Raw genomic sequence first — 6,472 nt, forward strand, 5'->3', positions numbered from 1 at the left:
TCATTCTCGTCCTCATCCTAGCCCTCTCTATCGGATACTCATCCTCTCCCTCCCTAGGCCACCCTCATCCTTATCCTCCTCTTTCTCCCGCATCATGCTCAGCATCCTACTCCTCCTCCTCCTTCTCCTCCCTGAATCTCCTCTTCCTTCCTGCCTCCTCCTCTCCCTTCTCGCATCCTCCACTCCTTCTTGCATCCTCCTGCATCCTCCTCTCCCTTCTCGCATCCTCCACTCCTTCTTGCATCCTCCTGCATCCTCCTCTCCCTTCTTGCATCCTCCTCCTCCTCCTGCATCCTCCTCTCTCTTCTCGCATCCTCCTCCTCCTCCGCTCCCTTTCTGTCCCCGTCAATAAGCCACAACGTATGATTGCAAACCCCGGAATCACTGAAGCATGAATCATTGCACGTCCCTTTGCCACCGCCAAGACGCTATCGAGAAAAACAGAAGGAGGAGGAGGAGGAGGAGGAGGAAGGTTGGGGGGGGGGAGGAGGAGGAGGAGGAGGAGGAGGAGGAGGAAAGTTGGGGGGGAGGAGGAAGAGGAGGAGGAGGAGGAGGAGGAGGAGGAGGAGGAGGAGGAGGAGTTGGAGGAAGAGTAAGAGAGGAAGGAGAGGAGGAAGAGGAAGAGAAGAAGAGACGCAAAGGAAGAGGCGGACATGACGAAGAAGAAGAGGAGAAGAGGAAGAAGAAGAAGAGAAGGATATAAGTAGCAAAGGCGAATATGAGGAAGAAGAGGAAGAGGAGAGGAGGAGGATTAGCTCCGGGCTCCCCCTCCAACCGCCCAATCTCTGGCCTCAAGTGAGGGTGACTCGCTCAGCCTCCGACGACCCAGCGTAAGCGCAACTCAGCCGTGGCAAAAATAGGGAAAAACAAAGTTTAAACGTAGTATAAATATCCATTAAAAAAATATAAAGAGGAATGTATATGGCAACAGCTGCAGTTACGTAACAATATATATATATATATTTTTTTTATCAGTTTTTTTTTTTGAGCGGGTGGTCTTCCCCTTGCAATCTCCCCCCCCCCTACGCCAACCCCTTGCAACATCCAGGAACTTCTTCCGCTTAATGAACCCGCAACAAATCACAGCGACTCTTTGCTGCCGCCCTAGTAACACGCCCGCGCGCCAGCAACGCCCACGACCCTCTCTACCACCGCCCACGTAACCTTGGTCCCTCCCTCCTCCCTCCTCCCCCTCCCCTCCCCCATGCACCCTATCTTGTCCCCTCTACCCTATTCCCTCCTCCCCTCCCCCCCCCTGGCACTCTCCCCCTCTATCCTTTATCCTTTCCTATCCTCTTCCTTCTTCCTCTATCATCCACCTTTATCCTTTACCTTCTCCTACCCCCCTTTTCTTCTCCTTTCTTCCTACCTATCTTATCCCCCTCCTCCTTCCACCTCCTTCCACCTCCTTCCACCTCCTCCACCCAAGCACTCAGAACTCTTCGCTCGCGCCCATATCGCTTCGTTCGACGCCATTCGATAAGCCGTAGGCCAACACGAAACACTTTGACACGACCTGATGTTCGGTGCGCCATCCTACGAACTCCTTCCATTATTTAGACATTACTAGAAAGAGGGGGGGATGGGGGAGAGGGGGAGGGGGGAGAGAGAGGAGGGGGAGGGGGAATGTTGGAGAGGGAGGGAGGGAGGGAGGGAGGGAGAGAGGGAAAGAGGGAGGGGAAAGAGAGAAGAGAAGAGAAGATAAAGAATGAGAGAGAGAAAAAGAGAGAAACGGAAAAACGAAGAGAGAGAAAGGGTGAAGAGCAAATTAACCATCACTGCACCACCTTTCCTCCCTCCCTCCCTCTCTCCCTCCCCCTCCCCCTCCTCTACTACCCCCCTCCCCGTCCCTCCTCCACACACACTTACACTCACACACACACACACACACACACACACACACACACACAACAAACACACACACACACACACACACACACACACACACACACACACATACATACATACACACACACACACACATACACACACACACACACGCACACACACTGGACGGACGAGTGACAGCGGCGCGTCGGGAATGGTGACGAGAGCGAGGTTACGAAACTCCGCGAGTCATCCTCGGAGTGCCTCGAGTGCCACACCTGACCCTCAGGCGATGCTCCTGGCACGATGCTCGACTCGGGCGGGGGGGGAGGGGGGAGGGGAGGCACCGCGGATGGATGGCAAAAGGGAAGGGGAAACTAATATATACATTCGTACACACGCAAAAATGAGAATGAGGAATGGAGGGGAAAAGTAGATAGATAGATACAGAATGGATAGATAGATAGATAGTGAGATAAAGAGAAATAGAGCGATAAAGGAAGAGAGATAGAGAGATAAAGAAAGCGATAGAAAGATAAAGAAAGAGATAGAGAGATAAAAAAAAAAACATAGAGAGATAAAAAAACCCGTTTAGAAAGATAAAAAAAAGCGATAGAAAATTAAAAAGCGATAGAGAGAAAAAGGGAAAGGGGAAAGAAAATGAAATAGAGAGAAAAGAAAGGACAGAGATAAAGAGAAAAAAAAAAGGGAGAGAAAAGCGAGAGACAGCGACTGACAAACCGACCGAGAGAGAGGATAGGGGCGAGCGGGAGCGAGAGGTAGAAAACACGTGAGGATATATTCCCGCATCAGATGGCTCCGCACCACCGCATATTCCCTCCAAAACCACATCGCCAAACTTTTCCCAAAGAGAGAAAAACCAGGGGAACGAGAGAGAGAAGAAGGGGGGAGAGGGGAAGGGGAGAGAGGAGAGAGAAAAAGGAAAAGAGAAGAGAAAAGGGGAGAAGAGAGAGAGAGACCGGGGGAGAGAGAGAGAGAAGAGAGGGAGGGAAGGGAGAGGGAGGGGGGAGGGAGAGGGGGGGGGGAGGGAGGGAGGGGAGGGAGAGGGAGGGGGTGAGGGAAGAAAAGAGAAAAGAGAAAAGAGAGAGAGGGGAGAAAAGGACGAAAGAGAGAGGAGAGGGGAAAAGAGAGAAAAGGAGGGGAAGAGAGAGAGAGGGGGGAGGGGGAGGGGGGAAAGAGGAGAAGGGGAGAGAGGGGAAAGGGGGAGGACGAAAAGGGGGGAAAAGGGGGGAAAGGGGGGGGAAAGAGGGGAGGGAGAGGGAGGGGGGAGAGGGTTGAGGGAGAGAGAGAGAGGAGAGAGAGAAAAAAAGAAGAAAAAGAAAAAAGGGGGGCCACTGAAAAATCTAACCCCCCCCTTTTGGGTCTTACCTTGGGTTTGTGAAAAAAAAAAAAATTGCTTTTACGACGGAAAATGTGCCCTTTACCCCCCCCCCCTTTCCTCCCCCCCTCCCCCCCCCCCTCCCCTCCCCCTATATTTAAAAAAAAATAAAAAAAAAAAGGTAACAAAAAAGCCCCCCCCCCCCCCCCACCCCCCAACATTCATGGCGAAAAACCCAGGGCCCCCAGGGTCCTTTCTCCCCCCCCCCCCCCCTTTTTCCCTTTTCCCCTCAAACGGGGGGCCCCCCCCCCCCCCCCTTTTTTCTTTCCCGCCCCCCCTCTGGCCCCCCCCTTTTCTTTTTCCCCCTTCTTCTTTCTTCTTCTTTTTTTTTTCCCTTCCTTTTCTTCTTTTTCTTTTTCTTCTTCTCTTATTGGGGTTCACTTCTTCTCTCTTCTTCTTCTTCTTTTTCCCCCTCCTCTTTTCCTCCTCCCCTTCTTTTCCTTCCCCTTCTTTTCTTTTCCTTTTTTTTTTTCCCCCTTTCCTCTTTTTTCCTCCTCCTATCCCCCCTATTACCCAAGCTTTCCTCCAAAACCCCCCCCCAAACCCCCCCCCCCCAACCCAGACCCCCCCCCCTCTCCCCCTCCCATCCCCCTTTTCCCCCCCCTCCCCCCCCCACCCCCTCCCCCTCTCCCTCCCGTCCCCACCCCCTCCCATCCCCCTCCCCCCCCCCCCCTTTAAGTGACTGGCGGAGAAAGCATAAATCTTTGGGGCGGAGAGGGGGAGGGGCCCGAGGCTTGGCGTCACGGGATTTTTCTTAAAAAAAAATTAAAACGCTTTTCAGGTGCGAATGGAACGTGGGAGGAGAGAGAGGGAGGGAGAGAGAGAGAAGAGAGAGAGAGAGAGAGAGAGAGAGAGAGAGAGAGAGAGAGAGAGAGAGAGAGAGAGACGAAAAAAAATACGAATAAAAAAAGGAATAATAAATAAATGAAAGAGAAGAGAAAAAAAAGAGAAAAACAAGGAGGTTTGGAGTGTACGGGATGGGGGGAGGGGGGGAGGGGGGGAGGGGGTTAGGGAGGTCGAATGAATGGACAAAAAAATTCCCTCCATTACATTCCACAAGAAAACAAACAAACAAACAAACAAAACACCCCCCCAAAAAAAAAAAATAAAATAAACAAGTAAATAAAAGCGAATAACAACAATTAATTAGCAAATAAGAATAAATATATACAACGAAAAACAAAAAAAACGAAGTCGTTAGCTTATTAGTGCGCCGAGCGACCTCAAGGCACATTTTTTTTCACTTTTGGGCTTCAATTTCTGCTTCACGCACGCAACATTTCGAAAACCCAAAACCCGCTTTGGCTGTCTATCATTCGTTTTTATCCATTTTTTTTCTTTCCTTCTTCTTTTGGGGTCTCTTTTTTCTTTTTTCGTTTTTTTGCTCTCTTTTCGACGTTTTTTTTTTTTTTTTTTTTATCGATTTTTTTTATTATTTTTATTATTTCCTCTTCATTACCCCCCCCCCCCCCCCAACTTCATCCCTTCGCTTCACTCCCCAACTTCACCCCTTCACTTCACTCCCCAACTTCACCCCCCTTTACTTCACTCCCCAAGTTCCTCACTTCACTCATCCCCAAAACCCGCCCTCCTCGAACGCTGCGTTGAGGCAAACGTCTCCTCCTCACGCCCACCCGCCCGCCCGCATAATCTCCCTTCAAGGCTGACCTCATCCCCCCCGCCCAATCTCTCTCTTTTTCTCCCCTCTCTCTCTCTCTCTCTCCCTTTCTCTCTCTCCCCTCTCTCTCCTCTCTCTCCTTCTCTCTCTCTCTCTCTCTGTCTCGCCTCGCCGCCTCGCCCACCCACCTCGACCGCCGCAGGGATAGGGGAGGGACACGGGTGGGACAAGGGATATGGGTTGGGGGGGGGAGGAAGGGGGGGGGAGGGGGGGGGAGGGGAGGGAAAAGGGGGGGGGAGGGGGGGGGAGGGGGAGAAAGGGAGGGGGGATGGGAAGGGGGAGGGAAGGGGAAGGGGAAGGGGAAGGGAGGGGAGGGGGGAAGAAGGGGGAGGAGAGAGAGAAGGAAAAGAGGAAGAGAGAGAGAGAGGAGAGAGAAGAGAGAGAAGAGAGAGAGAGAGAGAGAGAGAGAAATAGAACTCCCCCCCTAAAAAAAAAGTCCATATGTAAATATAACTCAAAACACACAATCAACCAAAACGGGTAAAGCCGCTGGTTCAAAACAAGCATGACTCGCAGCCATAAACAAACAAATAAATGATGTTTACGGGCCATAAGGATTTCCAAAGACTTCCGACTTGCCACAAAGAGGAGGGGGAGGGGGGGAGGAGGGGGAAGGGGGGGGAGGGGGAGGGGGGAGGAAGAGGGGGGGGGGGAGGGAGGAGGAGGGAGGGGGGGGGGAGGGGGGGAAGTAGGAGGGAGGAGGGGGAGGGGGATGTGGAGGGGAGGAGGGAGGAGGGGGATGGGGAAGTGGAGGGAGGATGGAGGGGGGAAGGGGGGAAGGGGGAGGGGGAGGGGGGAGCAGAAAAGGAGGGTAGGGAGGAGGAAAGAAGAGGAGGCAGGGGGGAGGGGGAAGGTGAGGATAAGAAGAGAATAATGTGGAGAACAGAGAGGAGAGGAGAGCCCGGGGGAAAGGAGTTTTAATAAAAGGGGAAAGCAAAAGGGGAGAAGAGGGGGAAAGAGAAAAAACAAGCAAAAAACCCAAAGGGAAAGGGGGGGAGGGAGGGAGGGGGGGAGGGGGGGGAGGGGGGGAAGGGGGGGAGGGGGGGGGGGAAAAGAGGGAGGGGGGAGGGAGGGGGGGAAAGGGGGGAGGGAGGGAGGGAGGGAGGGGGGGGAGGGGGGGAGGGGGGGAGGGAGGGGGGGAAAGGAGGGAGGGAGGGAGGGAGAGAGGGAGGGAGGAGGGGGAAGAAGAAACCTTGAAAATAGTCTCAATTTATGAAGGAAATGGATTACGCGAGAATGAAGAAATTATGATCGGGGCGAAGCAGAACGAGAGGGAACAAAGACAAAAGAAGAAAGGGGGGGGAGGAGGAGTATGTTAAAACGCGTGCTAACTGCAGATAAAGAGAGAAAAAGGAGAGAATGGAAGACTAAACAAGAAATATCACAAATCTACGAAATCCATCGCGAAATCTCAAAGGATCAAACAAACATCAAATCACAGATTATACAGACATGGGAAGAGGAGAGAGAAAGAGAAGAGAGAGGAAGAGAAGGGAGGGAAAGAGGAGGAGAAGGGAGGGAAGGAAGAGGAGGAGGAGGAGGAGGAGGAGGAGGAGGGGGGAGGAGGA

Source organism: Penaeus monodon, chromosome 17, assembly GCF_015228065.2.
Source record: "Penaeus monodon isolate SGIC_2016 chromosome 17, NSTDA_Pmon_1, whole genome shotgun sequence".
In the NCBI taxonomy this organism is placed as follows: domain Eukaryota; kingdom Metazoa; phylum Arthropoda; class Malacostraca; order Decapoda; family Penaeidae; genus Penaeus; species Penaeus monodon.